The following is a 12,295-nucleotide window of genomic DNA, read 5'->3' on the forward strand; positions in this document are numbered from 1 at the left end:
TAATAAAGTAACTAATTACCTTTGAAAATAAATAAACAGAAAAGTAACGGGATTACTTTCTTGGAGAAGTAAAGAGTAATTAGTAACTAATTAGTATTTTCAAGAAACTTGACCAACACTATACAAACTGGGCAAGACACTTCACCTACTGCCTACTGGTGATGGCCAGAGGGGTCGATGGCGCGATATGGCAGCCTCGCTTCTGTCAGTCTGCCCCAGGGCAGCTGTGGCTACAACTGTAGCTGCCTCCACCAGTGTGTGAATGTGAGAGTGAATGAATAGTGGAATTGTAAAGCGCTTTGAGGGGCCAGAAAAGTGCTATATAAATGCAATCCATTATTATTATTATTAAAACTGTACAAAATATGTTAAACTTTTTTACTTAAGATTTACTATTGTTTGCATATAGGCACATTGAAAAGAGACTACACACAACCATGCTATTCAGAAAGGTGCAGGTACTGATTCAGACCCACTGATTTAGTTTTAGAGATTATGAAATTGTAATATCCTTCTTCTATAATTTGGCAAGGCCTTGATAGAAACCAGACAACATTGCTCAGTAATGGTGTTAACCTCGGCCTACATGATTCACAAAACAATCAAATAAAACAAATAGTTGTATTCCAACAGCTTTCATTCTCCAGGTATCTTTCATTTCCTCAAAAATATTCCATTCCTCTCATGTCGTCAAAAATAATATGGCCTTGAAACTGTTAGCCCACAGTGAGAACACATGCCATAATTCACATCTGCACATAAACTGATGTTGTTTGACAAGCTCTATGCTAAGATTCACTTTATTTAATTTCCCTCCCTTTTCGCTCCGTTTTTAATCTCAGAACATTATGCCTTTGGCAATATCACAACATTTCACCTTGAGAGAAATATTCTGAAAAAGACAAAAATTAAATTCCAGAAGATGGACGATTTTGGCCTGCAAACCACTTCAAAGTCACATACCTTAACGTGGAAAAATGAGAATGGTACCCTATCAGTGGAGGATGACTTATTGCTGTGAGGCAGCCTATAGACAATCTGTCCCGTGGTATAATATGTGTGTAAATGATAATGTTAAAGGTTATTGTCATGCTTCACTGGTAACTCAAAATACATTGCCTCTCTGGAAGCTGGCTGATCATTAACTCAAGGTGTCAGGGGACACACATTTGCTCAGTGGCATTCTCCAAAGCCAAAAAGGTATGTAATACTTCTCTAGAGAAAGGTACAGAGGGAGATGTTCTAGTTGTCTGATGTATATCAGTGCTGAATATCTCAGAACCAGCCTGTTGAATATCTTAAGATTTCGGTATAACCTTGAGAAGGCAGTGTTGTTTCTTGTCACTTACTTCTAACTTTCACTAATCCCAGTTCCTAAATGTAGGAGACAACGTGATGATCTACTGATAGCAAGGATTTTTTTTTCTTGAACTCACAGGCCTATACTTTATGCAAACACCAATTTAATTTCTAATAGGAATACTGATTGACATCCAAAAGGGGGAGACATGGACAAGAACGTGTTTGCAAAAATCAAAGCCAATAAGGGAACATGGTGTCAGGTACAAGGGACAAGTAATTACAGAATGCTATGTAGCTTTGCGCTTGACCTTACAGGGGTGATGAATGATGCAAGTTTTATCCATAACACACAAGCAAAGACCCATCAGTGTTTGTGGGCTACTCCAAGGTATGAGGTAATTAATCATGCAACATGGCTCTGGTTCTCATTTTAATTAACAGCAAAAAAGCGAGTTGTTGTCTGTCTGTGGGGAAGAGAAAAAGGCCTGACCTGAGCCAAAGTGCCTCAGCCTTTGCAAAATTTATGATCTGACCATTGCAGCTTTTTGAATGCAATCTGTTATACTTGACCAGGAGCTTTCACAACACTAATGATATAAAAATCACTTTCCACTATTTCCAAATAACAGAATAATCAGCACATTTGTTGTTGATATGCAAAAACTTCAAATCGTGATCATTTAAAAGTATCTGCCAGATCTTTCCGTGCACCAAGATTACAGTAAATATTCAGTTTCATAAGTACTCAGTACTCTCTACCCACAGTGTTCTGCAGTGGGGTCTTATTCTAATGCTAATAACAGCTAATGTAGCCTCGAGTCACAACCCTCAAGCAGAAATGAGGAAGCTTCAGAGGTATAGTCAGCCTGCTTCTTTCAAGTCCCACACCCCCAGATTTTTTTCATTTTCAAACTTGTTGTCTTAAAGTGACAATCGCTCAAGGCGATTTATACAGTGTTGCACAGCTTCTAAAAAAGGCAAAGCTGGATTTTCACCCCACGCATATGAAGCACTATTCCCAAGAGCTGTAAACAAACTTCAATATGAAATACCTACATTTACCCTTACCAACCTGGGTAATGTGCCTTGGCTCGACCCTGCCACTGCCCTCTGAAAACAGAGATGACTGTGCTGCCCCCCACCTCCACTCAGTGCTGCTATGGAATCACTTAAAGGTAAATTTGTGAAACAGTTTCATAGATCTGGTTTCCCTCAGTTTTCTTTAGATGTAAAATGCATTGATGTTCAGCCAACCCTCTTTTAATTTTGGGCCAAAATACTGTAGACACTTTTTTATCAATTTTTTCAGCCGTGTCCTTGATACCTAACAATTGTGTAGCCCACCAGCTGTTGTCTATTATTAATACTAATTTGTAGTTGGAAAATTCAAACACCCAATTCTACAACAGAAAGATTATTTAGTCTTTTCATTATATACTTTGGTTTATACGGAACCCTGCAAGGGACATGGGAGAAAAAGAAATAAAGATGAACATTTACGAGCTTTTGCGAGATCTCGTAAATGTTCATCTTTATTTTGCCACAGTGCCAGGAGTGCGGTATTCCCCCCAGCTGTAGTGGGCCTCCACCTCCCGTTAGCTTCGAGCTGGTGGGTAACAGACGAAAACGTCAGAACACTTATGTGACAAATATGTGATGTCTTGATAAACCGAGCAGATATTTGAAGTTTACACAGCTACATTCACGCCTGAAAATATCTTAAAAGTGTATTTTGTGACCCAGAAAGAGTAATATTAAAACTAAGTATCTGCCACCATTGTTGGAAACGAATTGGCTGGGCCCTGCGATGAATTCTGGGATATGTTGGGTCATGAAGGACATACTGACTCGGCCGTCAAATCCAACCTGTGAAGGACGCAGTCTATTTTGCGAGATCCCGCAAGTTCATCTTAATTCTTTTTTTCTCCCATGTCCCTTGTGGGGCTCCGTAGGTTTACCTTCAATTTGGTTGCCCATTATTATAGTGTTTTGCCTTCATGTTTCTTAACTAGATCTTGAAAAAAGCAACATTTGCAAAGATAAATGGATTCTTTTCTTGGCCACGTCCACACAATCTATGCTCAACACTTACCCTACTTGCTAGATTTGCCTCCATGCAAGGGTCACTGTTTTAATGCGATGGTGGAGATCCAGCATGGATCGCAAATGCACAACTGCAACGGACAGAACAGACTTTCATTGAGCAACCTAAAAATAGCAACAGTGCTGGAAAGAGATGCCCAAAAGATGACGTTGAAGGACAGGATATGTTTGGGTTTTTTATTCTTATGGGCCAGTTCTCTGAAATGTTTTATAATACCTTGTAACTGCCATCCACATTACACAGAAGTAGGCAACAGCTGAAAAACAGAAAGGGGTCAGAGCTGTTGTTAAAGGTACTTATTTCAGCTAGTTCTGTTATGATTGGAGAAAATAACCTTGTCTCCGCATCTGTCATATGCCACCCTTTGTGTCTATATTACTGCCTCTTGCGTGTCGTGTGTGTAGTCATCATTAGTTTTAGTTATAGTATTAAGTTGTCCTCAATTTTTAGTTTGGGCACTGATTCAAATTTTACTTTAAAAGTTGTCATTTGTTGCTTTTTTTACCCTAATTAATTCAAAGAAGTCCTTTTTATACCTTGGTGTCTGACACATCATCAAAGTTTTGGGTAACAACAGGTCATCTGTGAGGGGTCCCAGTGGTGAACTTAACATCTCATCAGTGACAGGGTGCTTCCTCTGTTCAGTGCCTTGTAAATGTTTTTGCATTTTTCATCAGTTTCTTGCGCAGCCACTTGCTCTTCTCCACTGGTTTCCTCTAGCAATATGGTCTCTTTGAGTGGTCTCTCTTGCTTGTCTCTGGTTATAGACTGCATAATTTAAGAGACCTGGCAGGCAAACATCTCTTTGTTTTCACAGACATTTGATCAGACTCCCCCATGATTGGTTTGAATCTTCTAATACCTTGTGTTGAGGGTCCTTTGTAATGTGGTATCATTGGTACTGTCACATACTGTAGGTAAGGATGTATTCACTGTGGCTCATTTCCAGTGTCACTTTAGTTCAGTTTCAGTGGCCTACAGTCTCTACACTGGTGAGTCGTAGAGTTTTATCTTGTGGAATGGCCTGGAATAGTTTGTGTTCTGGTATGTTAAAGTCTCTGTTTGGCAAAGAGACGTGGGAATGGTTAGCTAACTTACTTAGTTCTGACTGGTCTTTGATTTGACAGCATCTTGTTCACTTCAAGTTCTAATAAGTATTCCGTGCAGGGGAGGTTTGGCCATTTCATTGAGTTTCACATTTGCTCCGCTGCCTCTAAGCATCAGTTTATCTTTTAGTTCTCAGACATAATCAGAAAACTCTCTTTAAATTATTCCACCATTGCAGAACCAATGCATTATCTTTATATTAAAAAAAGCAACTCGCTTTCTAGTCTGTCAATAAACTGTCAACAAAAGTCTTTGATATACAAGTGTAAATGTGGTACTTTTCACTTTTCAGTTAGTATTTTAGCTTGGTAGATTTATAGTGAATGGCTAGTTGCCAATAAATGTCATACTTCCAATTAATCTGAAAAAGTGTATTTGCTGAAAATATTCCCAAATCTGCTAACTTCACTGGAATTTTCTTGCTAATTTGCTATGACAACACATTTCCTTAACAGTACTAAAAAAGATAATAATAATTTATGAGACACACAAGAGATCTAATCTGATCTTCTTTATAGCTTCTCCTACAATAAAGACTTGAAGCTATATATTGCTGGATGCAGCCAACTGTTCCTACTAATTTACACTCTAATTGTAACATTTTTTTTGGTACCACTTTACAATAAGGCTCCCCTTATAGATGCTAATAAATAGTTTATAGCTATATTATTAATTAATTTGTAAATGCTTTATAAACCATTATTAATGGTTTATTATGCATTAGTTAAGGGTGAGAAAGAGGAAAAAAACTGACCGGTTTCTTGCCAAATAGTGAGCCAAATGTGTTCACCTATATATTTCATCTAGAGTTGCTATATTAAACATTTCAGACTAAGTTACTATCCTGTAAGCACAATCAGCATTTGTAAACATATTTTTTATCATATAAAATTGTACTTCAAATGCATTATAAATATCCACAACTATCAATCGGAGCTTTGTTGTAAAGTGTAAAGCATAAAACCATTTATTAATGAATAATAAATATTTATAAATGCCAAATGGGAGCCTTATTGTAAAGTGTAAAGCATGACACCATTTATTTATGACTAATAAACATTTATAAATGCCAAATGGGAGCCTTATTGTAAAGTGTAAAGCATAACACCATTTATTAATGACTACTAAACATAAATGACAAAAGAGAGTTTTGTTGTAAAGTTTAAAACATGTCAACATTTATTAAGGACTAATAAACATTTATAAATGCCAAATGGGAGCCTTATTGTAAAGTGTAAAGCATGACACCATTTATTTATGACTAATAAACATTTATAAATGCCAAATGGGAGCCTTATTGTAAAGTGTAAAGCATACCACCATTTATTAATGACTACTAAACATAAATGACAAAAGAGAGTTTTGTTGTAAAGTTTAAAACATGTCAACATTTATTAAGGACTAATAAACATTTATAAATGCCAAATGGGAGCCTTATTGTAAAGTGTAAAGCATAACACCATTTATTAATCACTAATAAACATTTATAAATGACAAAAGATAGCTTTGTCGTAAAGTTTAAAACATGTCAACATTTATTAATCACTAATAAACATTTATAATTGCCAAAAGTGAGTCTTAAATGTATAATGTCACCATTTATAACACTTAGACCTAAATTACAATCAGTGCTTGAAATAACATTTAACTACTGTCAAAAATGGCAATGTATTGTAAGAGTAACACATGTAACATTAAATGTGTTTTTTAAAACACCAAACAGTCACCCACTCCAAAAAAAGTTCATGCCAGACTGGTTCAAACTGGAAATATTTTTTGTATGTCCTTAAATAAGCGTCCCAGTGGTCCATCAGGGTGTCGCGAACCAAGCCAAGATGACCACTCAAGAACCATCAGGTGTTCCTCCAGCAACTTCTCAGTGCGATTTCCTCTTAGTCTACGGACATGTCCTTTGATGGTCATTCAAGTCCTTTCGATATGCTGTGTATGACTGCCAGATTGAGGATCTACAAACCACCTGCTGTGATTTACAGTGTAATGTCTGTACCCTATGTTTGTCAAAACATTTTTCTAGGCTCTCCACTCATCACTGATAATGGCACTACCCAACTTAACATGCTGTCTGATCAGAGGAACAAGGTGGCGCCTTGATCGTTTTTCAACAAGTTTTAACACGAGCCTTCGCCTTTTGTCTTTAATTCCCATCATTCCAAATACCCATTTCTTCCTTTTCCATGCATTTCCAAAGCGTCCACGTGCATACTGAAAACAAAAAGAATAAAATTAAACAGAATTAAAATGAAAAAGAATAAAATTAAATATCTACAAAGAAACATTCAAAAAGATGGTTGCTTCTACTAATTTTTTTTACTTATGGTAAAGGTTTCCATGTTTAGAGGACACAGTCAGATCTGCATTGATTCTAACAAACCTGTCTGAGAGTTTACCAACCTTTCGCTGATGACGGAGACAGCTTTCATCTATAACCACAAATTCTCTGTCACCACCAAGACGGTGTCCATTGTTTATTCTGTGTCTTTTAATTGCACGTATACAAACATGTCGAATGTGTCTTGCCATGCTACTTAGTGTTCTGGAGCTGCCAGCCACTTCATCATCGATCATATCTACTTGTCTGAGCCTGAGCCCTTGTGAAAATCTGTAATAGAAATTGAGGCAATTATTACTTACTGAGGCCCTAATTTTATTTCACAAGTCTCGTATTGGTGTTCAATTATGAAAGGTGCATTGCTATCAATGTCTACATCTACATATACCTGTAAATGAACTTCATCCAACTGAAAAGAGATGTTTTTGATTTCTCAAAGAGGGAGCCAGTTCTAATTGTTCTGGAAACTCTCCTATGACTTGCTCTTTTGCAGCACCTGAGAACATATCAATGAGTTAAGTAAAGAAATGGACCCTTAAACAAGAGCATTAATTGAAAAGATAATCACAAAATTAAGTATGAAGAAAATAATAATGAAAAGAGGTTAATGCTCCCTCTTGCATTGATAACCGAAATATTTTGTTATATTTACTACATGCACTACATTATCATGCATTATACATACCACATATATTGGTCTTTCTTCACCACGGAAATCATTTTCATCTTATGGTGACAAACAGGACATCTAAGCTTCTTTTTTAGCAGGTGTTTCTTCTGCAGCCATTTAATGAGCCTTAGTGCCTTATATTTAGTTTGTTTTCCTTCTATTCTGGCGCGCAATCTCATTCCCAAAGACATTCTGGTGGAAAAAAATGAGTAATTTATTTTATTATCACCTCGAAACACCGTAAAATACTCTATGGGAGTCTAGTGCAAATCGGTTCAGAGTTAAAGAACTTCACATGCAATATAAAACAAGCCCTATAATCAAAAATAGTCCCACGCAAAAAAGAGGATTGTCTCACCTGTTATAATGTATCTCCGACTTTGTTATGTAGATCTAACCCGCTGGATTCATGCTAAAAAAATATGTTCTGCTGCCAAAGGGAGGGAAAACAAATTTAATTTAAACGCAGAGGAGCTTATACAACCATCCAATCACAGTTAACTTTATTAAGGAAAGCCCCTCCTCTCAGAGCGCGACAGGCAGTGGAGCGCTCTGGAAGGTCAAGCCAAAGGGGCACGAACAGACACACTGAAGGCGCTCGTTCAAGTTGCTGCGCCATGGATGGAGCAGAAGATAAAAATTTGTGTGCGTCTGCGACTTACACAGTTAGCACACGTTCGAAGAGATACAAAAAGCAGAGACTGGATGATCTAGATTGCACTAAGCCAACGACGTCAGCAGTTAGACATGAAGGTGAGTATAATGCTAGCTAGCTAGCCATTTGGCTGCTAGCTACAGTGGCTAACTAACATCACATAACATGTGAATAGCTCTATTACTATTGGTTATTCCAAACGATTGATATCACTTAGTTGTATATTTTTAGTTTTGTTTATGTGCATCATTAAATTTATATTAAACACCCTGGTAAGGCAGTACACATAAGAATTATTTGCCTTGTTTTAGAAATGTCTGAACCACCACATGTGTATATAACATAATTTTTACAAAGTGGCTTTTTATAAATTCAAGTTGTAACCGTTTTTAATCAATATTTTATTTGAGTTTCCCAAGTTTAGATTATAAATTATTTTAGTATTGTAATTTAATAATTGTTTGTTCTTTAGATTCTTCTTCTAATCCTGCCCCTACTGCAACTGCCCTTCTTAACAAGGAGCGAGAGAAACTGACTTTTCTTAAGGAGGAACTGGAGCGCGACACCCTGATGGACCACTGGGACGCTTATTTAAGGACATACAAAAAATATTTCCAGTTTGAACCAGTCTGGCATGAACTTTTTTTGGAGTGGGTGACTGTTTGGTGTTTTAAAAAAACACATTTAATGTTACATGTGTTACTCTTACAATACATTGCCATTTTTGACAGTAGTTAAATGTTATTTCAAGCACTGATTGTAATTTAGGTCTAAGTGTTATAAATGGTGACATTATACATTTAAGACTCACTTTTGGCAATTATAAATGTTTATTAGTGATTAATAAATGTTGACATGTTTTAAACTTTACGACAAAGCTATCTTTTGTCATTTATAAATGTTTATTAGTGATTAATAAATGGTGTTATGCTTTACACTTTACAATAAGGCTCCCATTTGGCATTTATAAATGTTTATTAGTCCTTAATAAATGTTGACATGTTTTAAACTTTACGACAAAGCTATCTTTTGTCATTTATAAATGTTTATTAGTGATTAATAAATGGTGTTATGCTTTACACTTTACAATAAGGCTCCCATTTGGCATTTATAAATGTTTATTAGTCCTTAATAAATGTTGACATGTTTTAAACTTTACCACAAAGCTATCTTTTGTCATTTATAAATGTTTAGTAGTCATTAATAAATGGTGTTATGCTTTACACTTTACAATAAGGCTCCCATTTGGCATTTATAAATGTTTATTAGTCCTTAATAAATGTTGACATGTTTTAAACTTTACAACAAAACTCTCTTTTGTCATTTATAATGTTTAGTAGTCATTAATAAATGGTGTCATGCTTTACACTTTACAATAAGGCTCCCATTTGGCATTTATAAATATTTATTATTCATTAATAAATGGTTTTATGCTTTACACTTTACTACAAAGCTCCGATTGATAGTTGTGGATATTTATAATGCATTTCTGAAGTACAATTTTATATGATAAAAAATATGTTTACAAATGCTGATTGTGCTTACAGGATAGTAACTTAGTCTGAAATGTTTAATATAGCAACTCTAGATGAAATATATAGGTGAACACATTTGGCTCACTATTTGGCAAGAAACCGGTCAGTTTTTTTCCTCTTTCTCACCCTTAACTAATGCATAATAAACCATTAATAATGGTTTATAAAGCATTTACAAATTAATTAATAATATAGCTATAAACTATTTATTAGCATCTATAAGGGGAGCCTTATTGTAAAGTGGTACCTTTTTTTTTTTTTAAGAAATCTGTTTTTCTTATAAAAGAAAAACTCATTTAGACTGTTCACAATCCACATTGCCACTGGATACATCCTGTTTGCTTTCATACTCTGAACCCTGATTAATTATTGTTGAGGAAACAGTTTTAATTTCTTTAAGCCAAGTTGAAAACTGTCAATAATTAGCAGCAAACAACTTATATGAACGACTGCCTGAAAATCTCAGATGTAACTGCTTTGATTGCACTTCCTCTAACCAAGCCGTTCTTGCAGTTCTTGATTGATTTATCACAATGGAGCTTGAGTCGACGGTGCACTTTTCAAAGACAACTACATTATGGTGGGTCAGTTCATCACATACATATAATCATTCATGCCACAGAACCCCTGCATAGACAGCTAGTATTCCTGGAAGCACTTGGGTGACTCCCACCGTGTTGTAGGTTGAGTTACAAAGCCAGGGGGATAATTGCATCAAGAATGAAGGTGTTTCGTATAGATACTATGGCACCTGTCTCAAATACAGGCAGCTCAGCAGCTGGAGGAACAGAAGGCCTTGATATGAAAAGAAAGTAGATGTTCTTCAGTTGGCTGACCCCAAAGCTTGAGCCAAATTATTTACAATAAAAGCTCCATGTCATATCTGTTTAACATTCAGGATAGGAGTTACATGGTGCTATGGTGCTGAATGTCAATTGGAAAGACATTCTGTTCTGAGCTTGAGAGCAACGAGGAAAATGCTGGCAAAAGTTGTGACAAATATGAAATGCAATAGAAGGCAGCAGATGTAGTACTTTCACAGGGCATTAAGGTGCCAAAATGAAATGTCTTGACTTTTGTTGTCAAGATACACCAAATGTTATTTTATCAAATCATCTGGCAATGATATTTCACTTGAGCTAGTCAACCTTGAAAAGGCTTCTTTATCAGCCATAAGTTTCAGCACATGATCACGCATACGGGCAAAACATTTCAAAAAAAGACATCGTCATCATGTTGTTTCCTTCATTCACTCAACTGATTCATTCGTGATTCATGTATATATTCATATCTCCTTGATATACAGTGGACTAGCCAAAGACAGGGGAGGGGGGGACAGAAAGAGAAAAGCAAGACAGAGAGAGACAGAAGGAGAGAAGGATTATGTTCTCTAAGCCAAGCAAGTCAAGCAGCAAGTGAGTCCCATGATAACATATAGAGCAACGACCTTGGGGCTTTAAGCTGTTGGCCCACGCTCCAAAAAACTTCTGACAAGAAGAAAGCAAAGCTGGGAATAAATAAATATAATCTACTATTATTGGAGTATTATGTAGAAATAAAATGAACATATTCGTGTATTATTTAACCTGATACACCCACCAGCCTTTTCATTATGCACACCTGTTCAACTGCTCATTAAAACAAATGTCTAATAAGCCAATCACATGGCAGCAGCTTAGTACATATACGCACTTAGACGTGGTCAAATGGCTTGCATCAAACTGAGCATCAGGACAGGCGAGAAAGGTGATTGAAGTGAGTTTGAAAGCAGCATGGTTGTCAGTGCTAGACATGCCAGTCTCAGTATTTTACAAACTGCTGATCTATTAGGATTTTCCCCACATGATCATCTTTAGGGTTTACAGAGAATGGTTTAAAAAAGAAAAGAAAAGAAAATATCCAGTGAGCATCCTTTAAAAATCACAGCCTTTCTCACTACTTTTGCTGACCTTTATGACAACATCATCCCACCTTCTGATTGCTGCTTCCAGCAACTGGTTTCTTGAACATAACAATGAGCTCACAGTACTCAGATTGTCTCATTAGTTACCAGATCCCAATCCAATAGAAGACCTCCGGGATGTGTTAGAACAGGAGATTGATATCATGGATTTACAGCTAACAAATCTGCAGCAACTGTGTGATGCTATGATGTCAATATGGACTAAGATTTCTGAAAAATTTTGTGTGGACCTTGTTGAGTTTATTCCAGAAAGAAATGGGGCAGTTTTAAAGGCAAAGAGCATCCAACTTGTTCTAGTAGGTACTCCTAATGAAGTAGTTAGTGAGTGTATATTGCCATCATGACATCACAGTTGGATCTTTACTGGAAATGATAACAATTGCCCTCCTCTTTAAAACCTTGTCCTTATATAGACATCAACTGCTACTCTTAAGAGAAAAACAAGTGTGTATTACATTGTGCATTTTGTGAAAGTATATCTATCAGAAAAACTGTCCTCAGACGACCCTCCTATTATTACTAAGTGTGTATTTGAACGTGCGTGTGTTATATAAGTGCGTGCATGTGGTTACAGGCCGGCGTACGTGCAGAACTGAACGCAGACGGGCC

The 12,295-nt window shown here is 36.4% G+C and overlaps 1 long non-coding RNA gene and 1 pseudogene across 2 annotated transcripts; one reads left to right on the plus strand and one right to left on the minus strand.

Annotated features, from left to right (window-relative positions):
- Nucleotides 1-6,025: 6,025 nt before the first annotated feature.
- On the minus strand, nucleotides 6,026-7,822 carry LOC146701661 (uncharacterized; annotated as a pseudogene). The gene is made up of 4 exons (XR_014922217.1): nucleotides 7,549-7,822; nucleotides 7,252-7,359; nucleotides 6,926-7,133; nucleotides 6,026-6,736 (listed from the first exon to the last, which is right to left on the minus strand). The product of XR_014922217.1 is annotated as an uncharacterized LOC146701661 (transcript).
- A 38-nt stretch (nucleotides 7,823-7,860) lies between these two features.
- On the plus strand, nucleotides 7,861-8,985 carry LOC146701662 (uncharacterized). Its single transcript, XR_014922218.1, has 2 exons — nucleotides 7,861-8,286; nucleotides 8,661-8,985. It is a non-coding gene; the product is annotated as an uncharacterized LOC146701662 (long non-coding RNA).
- The last annotated feature ends 3,310 nt before the right edge of the window (nucleotides 8,986-12,295 follow it).

This window comes from Copadichromis virginalis, linkage group LG9, assembly GCF_057382275.1.
Source record: "Copadichromis virginalis isolate Kocher_CV1m ecotype Utaka linkage group LG9, C_Virginalis_male_GT1.1, whole genome shotgun sequence".
NCBI lineage: Eukaryota > Metazoa > Chordata > Actinopteri > Cichliformes > Cichlidae > Copadichromis > Copadichromis virginalis.